Source organism: Mixophyes fleayi, chromosome 5 (assembly GCF_038048845.1).
Source record: "Mixophyes fleayi isolate aMixFle1 chromosome 5, aMixFle1.hap1, whole genome shotgun sequence".
NCBI classification, from domain to species: Eukaryota; Metazoa; Chordata; class Amphibia; order Anura; family Limnodynastidae; genus Mixophyes; species Mixophyes fleayi.
The window spans coordinates 84,842,231-84,853,617 of NC_134406.1; the positions used below are offsets into that span (position 1 = coordinate 84,842,231).

General features: G+C 39.9%; 1 protein-coding gene across 3 annotated transcripts in view; it reads right to left on the minus strand.

Annotated features, from left to right (window-relative positions):
* Positions 1–4,297, minus strand: part of CUL1 (cullin 1) — an 80,918-nt gene extending 76,621 nt beyond the window's left edge. For 2 of the 3 annotated variants that reach the window (XM_075212512.1, XM_075212513.1), the window contains exon 1: positions 4,094–4,297. The gene's annotated coding sequence lies outside the window, so the exon portion shown is untranslated. Of the gene's footprint in view, positions 1–3,606; positions 3,744–4,093 lie in introns of those variants that run through there. The other variant, XM_075212515.1, reaches the window with a different exon arrangement.
* Positions 4,298–11,387: the final 7,090 nt, after the last annotated feature.

Genomic DNA, 11,387 nt, shown 5'->3' on the forward strand with positions numbered 1-11,387 from the left:
GATTATATAAATAAAAACAGTCTGCAAAGTATACACTAACACCAGAGACAATTCTGGAAGCTAATATTCTGGTGGCTGTAAAAGCACAAGTAGCCGTAATACAAAGCACAGCCACTTATGGTAAAAAATATCAAAGGCTGAGCCAGAGTTGGTAAGTCATGTCTAGTGCTAGGTATCAGACTGTGAGCCATGTCCAGTGTCAAGCATAAAACTGAGCCCTATTATTATTATTATTATTATTATTATTATTTATTTATAAAGTGCCACAGGCTCAATAGCGCAGGGTACAGAGTAACAAATAGATGAGGTAATACACATAAATAGCACAGATGAGTGTGAGTAATGCTATTGGGACTCACACAGAGTGCAGCAAAAGACGTGACAGGAAGTACAAGGGAATCAGACAGTAGACAGACGTGGAACAATAGGTAGAGAGGACCCGGCCATGAGACCTTACATTCTAGAGGGAGGGGTGGTGAGAGACAGTAGGACCAACTGGGAGAAAATGGAGACGGCAGGTGAAGGAAGAGGAGGTGATAAGATGGTCAGGTGGTGGTAGGATAGGCAAGCTTGAACAGATGAGATCTGAGTGAGCGTTTGAAGGATTGAAGGTTGGGGGAAAGTTGAGTGAGATGGGGCAGGGAGTTCCAAAGAATGGGGGCAGCATGGCAGAAGTCTGGGAGGCGAGCATGGTTAGGAGGTAATGACAGGTGAATATCTGTGATAAGTATTCTAAGCCATATATGATGCCAAGTAAAATATTCAGAGCCCTAACTGGTGCCTTGTATACAAAGCTGTTACAACTTACCAATCATTGACCTAAGCTTTTAGAACAGGTGGTAGTTAAAGCTGATGTACAGTAACCGGTAGCAGGCAGAGAGTCAGGCAACACAGCAAACAGCTAACCAGGGTCAGGGCAAAGGTCAAGGGTCAGAAGCAAGCAGGAGAGTCATAAACAGGCAAAAGGATATTCCAAGATTAGAGCCAGAGGTCAGCGGCAATTGGCAAACAAGCAGGGTCCAGGAAACAAGTCAAAGGTGACAACAGTTATCAATCAAGGCATACAGAGTATCAACAGGAACAGAGAGCTGGCCAGCAAATGCTGGGACTCAAATGTTATAACCGGCAGGAAGGCTAATCCCCCACCTGCCTTAAATACTGATAAGGACCAATCAGAAGGGGGGAAGGCACAGACCCCCTTCAGGTACAAAGGAGGCACATAATTAATCATGACTAGGCACCCCGGCTGTCAGCTAATTGCCATGATGCAGCGAGGAGTGCATCCTGGTCACCCTGGCAACGGTCGGGACACGGTGGCCGAAAATGATGTACCGGCTGCCAGGAAAACAGCAGGTACACAGAAGAGGTCTGAGTATACCCGAGGCGTTGAGGATAGTGCCGCAGCTTGTGACAAAAGCCTATCCATTTAGTGTTAATTATAAGACACTTATTCATACCTGGAGATAAATATAAAATGCATACCATATGCTGAGCAGTACCTGTTGTAAAGTATACATTCCTCTACTCCCCCCTTCTTGTGAACTGATAAAAGTGTTTTAGAAGCTCCAACTGTTTGAGTAAAAAATGACATGTTACTCTTCATTGAACTGACTGTTACCATTTTTAAGCAAAGATACAAAACAAACACAAAGATTCTAAGTTAGACCTTTTCAACAATGCATGTAAATGAGTAAAAATGGAAACTATTGTTTCCAATGACTCCATATCTACTTGCAATACTACTAGCCTTCGTAAGCCTTGTGACAGCATTGCGTTTTTCCAAATGCTGCCTGCTCCATTCACTTGCGTTTACCGCTTGTGAACTCATTGGGGAAGGCAAGGTGACCTCAAATGATCACCCCTAAACACGAGTAAAATGCAGTTAAGAATCACATGCATGTGACATGTGGTTTCACTGGTGCTTGTGTTTTTAAGTAGGTATAAGGAACTAATATCTTAGAATCTAGGAATCTAAGAATAATCCAAGATTGTAGGCTCATGTGGGGATTGTCCCTTTTATCTTCATGTCATTGTTTGTGAAACAATCTTCTCGATGTGCAATGCAGTTAAAAATACTAGAACTTCATAAATAAATACATGAATTATAATTAAATAAAATACTACTACTAATAATAACAACATAAACGCATCAAATATGCAGCCCCTCGAATCGGGACAGACTGTGAAGGGGGGCAGAGTCCATTAATGATGAGGGCATGGCCATATCACAGTGGGCGCATGGCTAACCCCAGGGGCCTTTCTAGCACTTCTGAAGCCCCCACCCCTTTCCTCAAAACATTGCCAGTGGCAGAAGTGCGCTGCACCAGTTCATTATTGCCCGCTATGCAGAGCAGCAATGAATGGGATATAAACTGTAACTTTTCAAACCCGTGGGTTCTTTCTCAAAGATGCCAGCAGTTGGAACAAAGGGACAGAGTCCTCAAATCGGGACTGACCATCCTAAATCAGGACACATGGGAAGTATGTATAAGCAATAGATCACTTCAATTGGTTAGTAATTCCCAATGTTTTATTGCAGAGGAGAGGAAGAAACTCCTCTGTACTTGTTCTTCCCTAGTAAGGAAAATTCATATATAATGTCACCAAAACATCTTCATTTATCTACAGTACCCTATTGGCAGCTAAGAAAAAATTACAACAATAGTTTGTAACAAAAGAAAAGTAATTTCACCCTTTTCACACAATCAAAAATTGAGCTAATGTTTTAAATGATTAGTGAACAACAGATATTTTAAAATGTATGGATGTTTTATATATGTTTTTCTTGCCTAGTGAAACAAGTATCCAGCCATACATGCTAAAATGTAAATTGCTTGGAAATCGATTGTTATACAGCTTTTGTGAAACTGGCAACATTATGGCACTGTAATATATAGTAGTAACTAAAAGTGTTAATTTTGAAAATATTGCATGTATTTTACATCATTAACTTATTTGTATATAATTTTATAGTTTAAGACACAAATATCTACCCTCGTGCTCACACACTTTATTAGGGCCATGTAAATAGAGCACATTTTTAATAACTGTATTAAACTATACAAATTATGTATCCCTATAAACATTAAAGGTCTAATTAAAGAAAATGATAAAGGACAGACCCGTGGTTAAATGCAATTTCCCTTATACTACTGCTTGTTTTGATTATATAATCCAAATAAAATGCAAAGATATGTGTTCCAATATGCTACCAAAATCCAGCCCTATCAGAGATTTCTTCTGCCTACTGTACGCGGTTAACGCAGTCTCCATAAACCTGTGTGGATACTGCGAATAAACTCAATTTAACAAGCAACAAAAAGGATAACTTTTTGTGTCTTGTCCTTAAAAACTAACGTCATCTGAGGATGGCATTAGCAATGCAAGAGTATAGCTTTCAGCACCAACAGAGGAGAAGCATCTTACCTCTTCCTGGTTGCTGCTTACTCCTCCTCTCCTTCCTGTAGTCACTGATCGCTCCTTTAACCCTGTCACTGCAGGGTGCACAACGTTAAGCAGAAAAAATTCTGCTTGCAATAAAAAGCAGATGGACTTTAAAGGCTGAAGGAGTTACAATCGCTGCTCAGATTAGAGGATTCCCCCCACCTCTCCTCTCTCTTATCTCTGCTCGTTGTCCAGCATCTTATCGGTAGGTATTGGGGTCACCTGAGTCAGGCACGTCTCCCTTTTCCTCTGCCTCCCACACTGATCTCATGCCCTGTCAGACGGATGGCAGCAGCCTTCTGCAGGTATGCAGGAGAAAGACTTCGCAGTGACAGGCACTTTTAGCTGCCACTATCCCAGAAAGCCAAGATACAGGAGAAAACATATTTGTCATCACTGCAATGAGTAGCGATAAAAATAATAGTTTCTCCAGAATAATCATATTGGTGTATGTACTGGTCTTTATATCTATGTATTACAAATAAAAGATATATGTTGATACACTGTATCTAATAATCCATTTTTATAGTCACCCTAACTTTGTGTCGTTTATAGACTTGGTTGATTGATAGAATGATCGCTAGTTAGGTGATAGACTGATAGCTATGTAGATGGAGAGATACAACTAATGGTCTCTTATATAGCTTACCTGCATTTTCTCTGAGACTTTTTGTTCTCTGTATCACGCTGGTTATATGAATATCTGCGGATGCCAGAGAACTGGATATCCCCTTCTTGTCTGGCAGGAATTAAAGAGACGCAAGAGGAAGAAATAAAGAGTGAGTAAGGCCTCTCTCAAGAAGGCCTGCCTGGGAGGCAGATGATGCCCGTGATCTCATGGTCACAGCTTTCTCCTCCCTCTGCTTTTTCAGTAGCCATACCCACAATTACCATAAGCCAACCCCACTAATTGCTCAAATTACAATACAACGACGTTGTCCCCAATACGAGGACAGCTGAGTGACGTCACCTCTACAAATCCCAGTCCTTATAAATACCTAGGTTGCCATTGGTATCCTAACAAACGCAATCTCATTTTATTAACTTGTGTTATTATATAGAATTTTTGGAAAGCTTTCAAAAGATGAGGATGTTTCACCTAAGCTGCAGTGGAGGAAAAATACTGAAGGCAGGAATTTCTAATAAAAAGACAGTCAAACAGTTAATTTGTAACTGAGTAAATTCTTCACCACTCTTTGGGTTCTATTTATCATTACGTCCCCCTGTTTGGGAGAAAACTTATTTTTGTTGCTGCTCATTGCAGTGTTGAAAAATATGTTTTATCCAGTATTTAGCAAACTTCTCTTGTTGGGACAATGACAGCTAAAGACTGTCTGCCCTGCAAAGCCCCTCTCCCACATACCTGCAGAAGGCTGCTGTGTGCACTCCTCCATCTGACAGGGCATTAGATTAGTGTAGGAGGCAGAGGAAGAGGGGAAAATGCCTGAGTGCTGGGCTCAGGTGGCCACAATAACTAATTGCATTGCAGATAAGATGCCAGGAGAACAAGCAGAGATGAGACAGAGGAGGGGTCCAGAGAATCCTCTAATCTGAGAAGACATTTAACCCCTTCAACCTTCAAAGTTTTTTTGCTTTATTTTTAAGCTGCATTTTTTTCTGCTTAACCTACTGCACCCTGCTGTGAAGTGGTACCAATAGAAGCAGGAAAGGTGCAAGCAGGAATGAGGAAGAGTTAATATGTTTTTCCTCTGGTTGCTGATACTTTTACATTAGTTTTTAAAGACGAGCAACAAAAGTTAACCTGTTAAATTGAGTTGGTTCGCAGTCTCCATAAAGGTTTATGGAGACTGCTTTAAACAGCGTAAATAGAGGACAAATCTCTGATTTATCCTGTGTTAGCCCCTTGATAAATAATGTGGATTGATGCAATGGCCATTCTCTGGGTTTACGGCTGATCACATTGTCATAAATAGCCTACTGTTTTGTTTCAATGTCTTTTATTTTTTTTTATTATTTTTGTATAAGTAAAAATGTTTAAACTATTATATTGTAAGCATTGAATCTAGCTCTGTGGGCGCTTGAGCAACCCCAATATTTGTGCTGCCACTGCCACTAACCATTTCTATGCATGACATGTCTCAGTCATATGGATGAGTAATGAGAGTACCCCAGTCATTTTTAAAAGTTGCCATCTATAATTGTAAGCATGGGCAGCATTGCCATTAGGTAAACTAAGGTGGTCGCCTAGAGTATTAACATTTCAGGGGAACTCAAGACATTGAATGGATGACATGTCACTCATTTAGAGATTTAAAAGGAGGACTTTGACAGCAACCTCTTCAAACTTCATGAGCTAGGCAGGTTAACCTTCCCTTCGATGGAGGTCCACACATTATTCTCCTTCACGACCAGGTAAGGCATAATCTATCCTTTGATAGAGTCTCTTGCAGGCAAAATGTACTCTAGACCACCATAGTCTTAAGCTTATGGCTGATTCCCCTGTCCTTTCAATGGCATTGCTTCATATAATTTATTAATCCAGTAGATCTTCATTGGATTAGCTGGAACCAGCAATTGGTACAATGTAAATCTTCACTCAACAAGTTCATCATAAGACCAGGAAGGAAGACGTCAGCAGTAGCTAGACCTGGAGCTAAACATTCCTAGTTGATGGGGACCTAGACCTATAGACAATCTCTGGAAACACAAAACTAAATAAAAAAACTAAATTAGCCTTTAACTAAATTTGTCCAATGTGCCCACTACTAATTACTTTGCGTTACTTCTACCATGGCATAACATCAACAACTGCATCCACAGATAAATAAAATTAAAGTATAACAAATTGAATTATTAGTACAAAGTTCCCACCCCATCATAAACAGCTAAATCCATCTGTGTATATGACAGGATAGAAAAGGGATTTTGTATTGGTAAAAAAGCTCACATTTTGAGACATATCATGTCAATTTTACTTGCTATGGCATGCTATGTAAGAATCTGCCATTTATACAGAGAATTTATATTTTCATGTTAGAGTTTATACATGAATTACACTGAAAAAAATAAAGAGAGCAAGTCTGCATTATCTTGAAACATTGTTTCATCTGCTATTAAAAATATTGTTCAGAAATGTAACATTGTGGAATATCCTGCAACATATAGTTCCTACTATGTTGTGGTTGTTATTTCTGCTGTACAAAAACCTTAGCACAGTACATTCCATTTTGCACAGTTGCACATCTTTTTTACATTATCTAAATATCTCAACCACAAAACATACTTGATCATAGCTAATCTGGCACACAATCTGGATCATAATTGCACATCTCTCGGTATCCATCAATCACACCCCACTTCTACCATATCCAACCATCCTGTCACACTTTTTTATTTGAATGTAGGTGCCCAACTCACTCCCCTCTACAGAGGGCTCCTTCCCAGTGGCGGATCCAGGGGGGGGGGGGCTTGCTGCCGGCGGCTGCACACTATGTGCAGGTCCGTTCGGCAGTGACAGTGTGCTGCCCGGCTGCTCTGATTGTGTTTAAAACACAATCAGAGCAGCCGGGCAGCACATTGTCACTGCCGAGCGGACCTGCACATAGTGTGCAGCCGCCGGCAGCCTTGAAGTCAAAAATCGCCCGGGGTAGGATACTTTTCTAGATCCGCCCCTGCTCCTTCCTAATGCAAATATGCTAATGCTGTGCACCAGGGGAGGGCTGGTAAATTTTAGCCCAGAAGGCAAGACCCAACTCAGCAGCCTATTAGGAAGATTTTAAAGGAAAAAAAATTGCAATTGACCCAGTGAGCCAACCCTAGGTAGCCCACTATGGGACCTGCCTGGTGGGAAGATGTCCCCCTGCCCCCAGCCCAGCCTGCCCCTGCTGTGCACCCTATACAGTTCCTTTTTATATGTTGTTAATGCACCCCATCTTCCACTGCAGGTATTTAAATGTTCCTTAACCCTCACAATGGTCTCTTCAAATGCCCAAAATATAATAAACTGGATGAACCTGTTTCAGAAAACCTCTCTAATTGCCCAGGGTCATTTAATACTGGGCAACTTTATGTGATTGTAGATCCATCCCTTTATCTTGACATCACATCTTTCTTTACTACTAAATCACATAATGTTTACAGCATCTGATAACTCAAGAACTCTACAGATAAATGCTCATCTGTTACTTTCCCATGCACTAAACCTACTCACACATTAACATTTTTTTGTAGGTGCAAACATCTACCAATGAACTACAAAATCTGTTGTATTCCCTATCGCCTGGACAGATCACACAGCTGTACATACCATTCTTGATAATGAACACACCACCTGTTTCTTGACAAGTATATCAGCGTATACACAACTCTCACCTCCATTATTACTGAAATCAAAACAACAATAAAAGAATATTTTGAACTTTAAACTCCTCCAATGAGCTACCTGTTTCTACTGTATGTGTAGTCCACAAAGTAACAATCTGAGGGAAATCCATTAGCATTGCAGGTGCACCCGGTAAAAATCTATAGATGCAATAGAAGATCTAGATAGAAAATCAAAATTTCTCCTCACCATACATAAATCACACCTGGAGCACTGAAAATACCCAGGTAAGTGACACAAGAAGGGGACAGGTCAGAAAGTGTTGTTACTCAGCAGGAGGCCATTCATACCATTCATGAGCCCCACGTGCAGCCCTCTAATGTTCAGTACATGTTCAATCCCCCCAAAAAATCACATGTCACTTAAACCCTGCAGTCATCCCAAATACCCTTTGGCACCCCAATTCCCCCAAATAGGGGGCCCTTGTAAACAAACTATGTAATATATGATGCTTATATAAACCACTGAGCTCCTATCCAGCCAGCCTTTTTTATTTTTTGTTGGCAAAAAAAAAATCAGCACATAAGCCCTATGCTGAGGGAATGGGTGGCCCTTGTAAACAAACTATGTAATATATGATGCCTATATCAACCACTGAGCTCCCATTCAGACAGGCGTTTTTATTTTTTGCTGCCCAAAAAAATCAGCACATAAGCCCTATGCTGAGGGAAATGGGGGGCCATTGTAAACAAACTATGTAATATGTGATGCATAATATATATATATATATATATATATATATATATATATATATATATATATATATGATGAAAGAGGGAAATGGGGAGAGCCCTGGCCCCTGAGGCTAAAGCATTTGTGCTAAAATGTTTGTGTATATTACAATACAGAAAACACACTGGGCCCCATTTGAAAAGTGGAAGATAATGAGAAAAACCTGACCAATCTTGATTTGAGCTGCACCCACATTGAGAATCCAGGATCAATCCAAGCTAAAGAAGATACTCATTATTTACAGGTTGGAAAACATTTCTCTATACTAATTTTTTTAATGTTTCTAAATATTGTATCCAGACACTGTGAAACTGTATACTAAATTTGCATGACATGATGAAAACGGCTTTGTTTATGGAATATCATGATGATGAGATTATATAATGTTGCTAATTATGTGATCATTGCATATAATTAGTAGATTTTGAGGGTATGGCAGGTTGGAGGACATGGCATGATTATAACGAAGTAGGATGGCATGTATATGGTTGACATAGGCTTGCATGATTCTAATGAAGTAGGATGGCATGATTATATTGCGGTGGCATGCCCTTATTTTGTCTTGCTAGGGTGGCATGATAATGAAGTAAGATAGGCTTGTCTTTATAATACTGTGTATGTGTCAATCTTGGCTATATAGGATGGCATAATTATATTGAGATCTTGGTAATTGTGCTATGTTACCATGTTGGCATCATTATATATGAGGTTGTTTATAATGAAGAGATTGTAGGACAGCATGATAAAGGATGAGATCCAAGAAATTGTTATGCATAATTGAGGGAAACAGAGTTTGAACTATCTGCAGTCAGGGCATCAAGCAATGTTCAGTGGGCATCACTGATGTCAAAAATATTGTTTGTGTTATTGCTAGGCACTACAAAATGTCTTCCAAAAGAAGTGCAGTTTCAGAAGACAAAAGGCAAGCGAAAGTGCCTAAAAAGAAGAAATATATTAGTGGCTCAGCAAAGAGATTGCAAGCGTCACAAAAGAGCCTGGTCGAAAGTAGACTTTATGAGCTTGAAAAGTGCAGCCGAAGGTCCGTCCGTTGTATTAAGTGAACCGGAAGGCTCAGGTGAAAACATTTGTGGGCTCGGCCTCACCGAGACCCATGGTCAAGATACGGACAGTTCTGCAGAAAGTGGGATCTTGTTTTCACCTATTCCATCTGTATCGGAAAAATGTAATGTTTTTGTTGCACCAGAAGCATTATGCAGTATTTCAGCAAAATTACATTTTATGAAAGCTCACCCTGTGCAGCCACCTTCAGATGCTACTCATGCTTTGCCTTTTCAAGCTCATAAAGTCTACTTTCGACCGGTACCCGGTGGAAGTGCCATTCAGAGGAAATGGCTTTCTTACTGTGTTGAAAGTCAAAAAATATTTTGTTCAACTTGTATGGCATTTTGTAGCAATCGTAAAAGTAATTCTATTTTTGGATGGCAAGTTAATAAACACCATGTGTATGACAGAGTAAGGGAACATGAAGAATCTAGCCAACATCAAGTAGCTGTCAGTGCATATTTGCATGCAGAAAGGAAAAGTGATATAGAAACTTTAATCAATGTAAATTTAGTAAACAAACATAGAGAAGAAGTGCAGCACAATCACATGGTAATTAGTCGCCTTATTGCTATCATACTCTACATTGCAAAGCAAGCGCTTGCTTACAGAGGGCAGGATGAGGCTGCTCATACTTTACTCAATAGTGACCTCAACCACGGTAACTTTCTGGGGTTAGTTCTGCTTCTGAGTAAATTTGATGGTGTACTGCAAAAACACATAGAGCAAGCAGTAGAAAAAAGTGAGGCCAGGAAAAGACACCATCAGAAGAGTAAAGGAAGGGGTGGAATAGTGACATTTTTAAGCAAAACAACTGTTAACAAGCTGAGAATAATAATGGGAAATATGGTAAAACAGAAAATAAGCCAGGAGGTGAAAGATGCTGTGAAATTTAGTGTAGAAATGGACAGTACACAGGATATTGGTGTTGTGGAACAATGTAGCATCATTTTAAGGTATACCAAAGACAGCATGGTTTTTGAAAGACTCTTCAGTCTTGTTGATGTCAGAAGCACTACTGGGGAAGCTCTGTTTTCACTTCTGAAGGAGCGACTGGAAATGTTCTCTCTGAGCATAAGTAACATTATTGGTTACTCTTTTGATGGTGCTGCAAACATGAGTGGGCACTACAGTGGAGTACAGGCCTACATAAGAAAAGAGTCCTGTAATTCAGTGTACACTTGGTGTTATGCTCATATTCTCAATTTGGTCATTGTAGATATCACACAGTGTGTTACTCCAGTAAAGTCATTATTTGGGCTTTTAGAGAAAACAGCATGTTTTTTTTCAGAGTCTTACAAGAGATCATCTGTGTGGGCAGAACATGTCTCCAAACAGCGTCAAGGGCAGGAAAAACTATCACGACTAAAGAAAATTGGTGATACGCGCTGGTGGAGCAAACCAAGGGCATTAAGTACAATTTTTGGATCAGTTTCTGAACAATCCAATGAATTGTACAGCACCTTGCTTTATTGCCTGGAGTATATTTCAGTGTCACCACAGTTTGACAGTAAAATCTTTAGTGAGGCAAAGTACTTACTCCATGCCTGGACAAGATACGAAACACTACTTGTATCATTTATGTTCATGCAGATCTTTGAAATTGCAACTCCAGTTTCTGATTATCTGCAGACTGCTGGCTTGGACATATTACAGGCATGGCGAATGGTTGATATTGCCAAGGGTCTGCTTCAGAAGCTTAGACCTTCATTTTCGAAATTAATTGAATTAGTGAATTCATTTATTGACAAAGTTGAAAGTTCGCTTGAAGAGCATTCTGTAACTGCTGAAGTACAAAAAAGTCTAC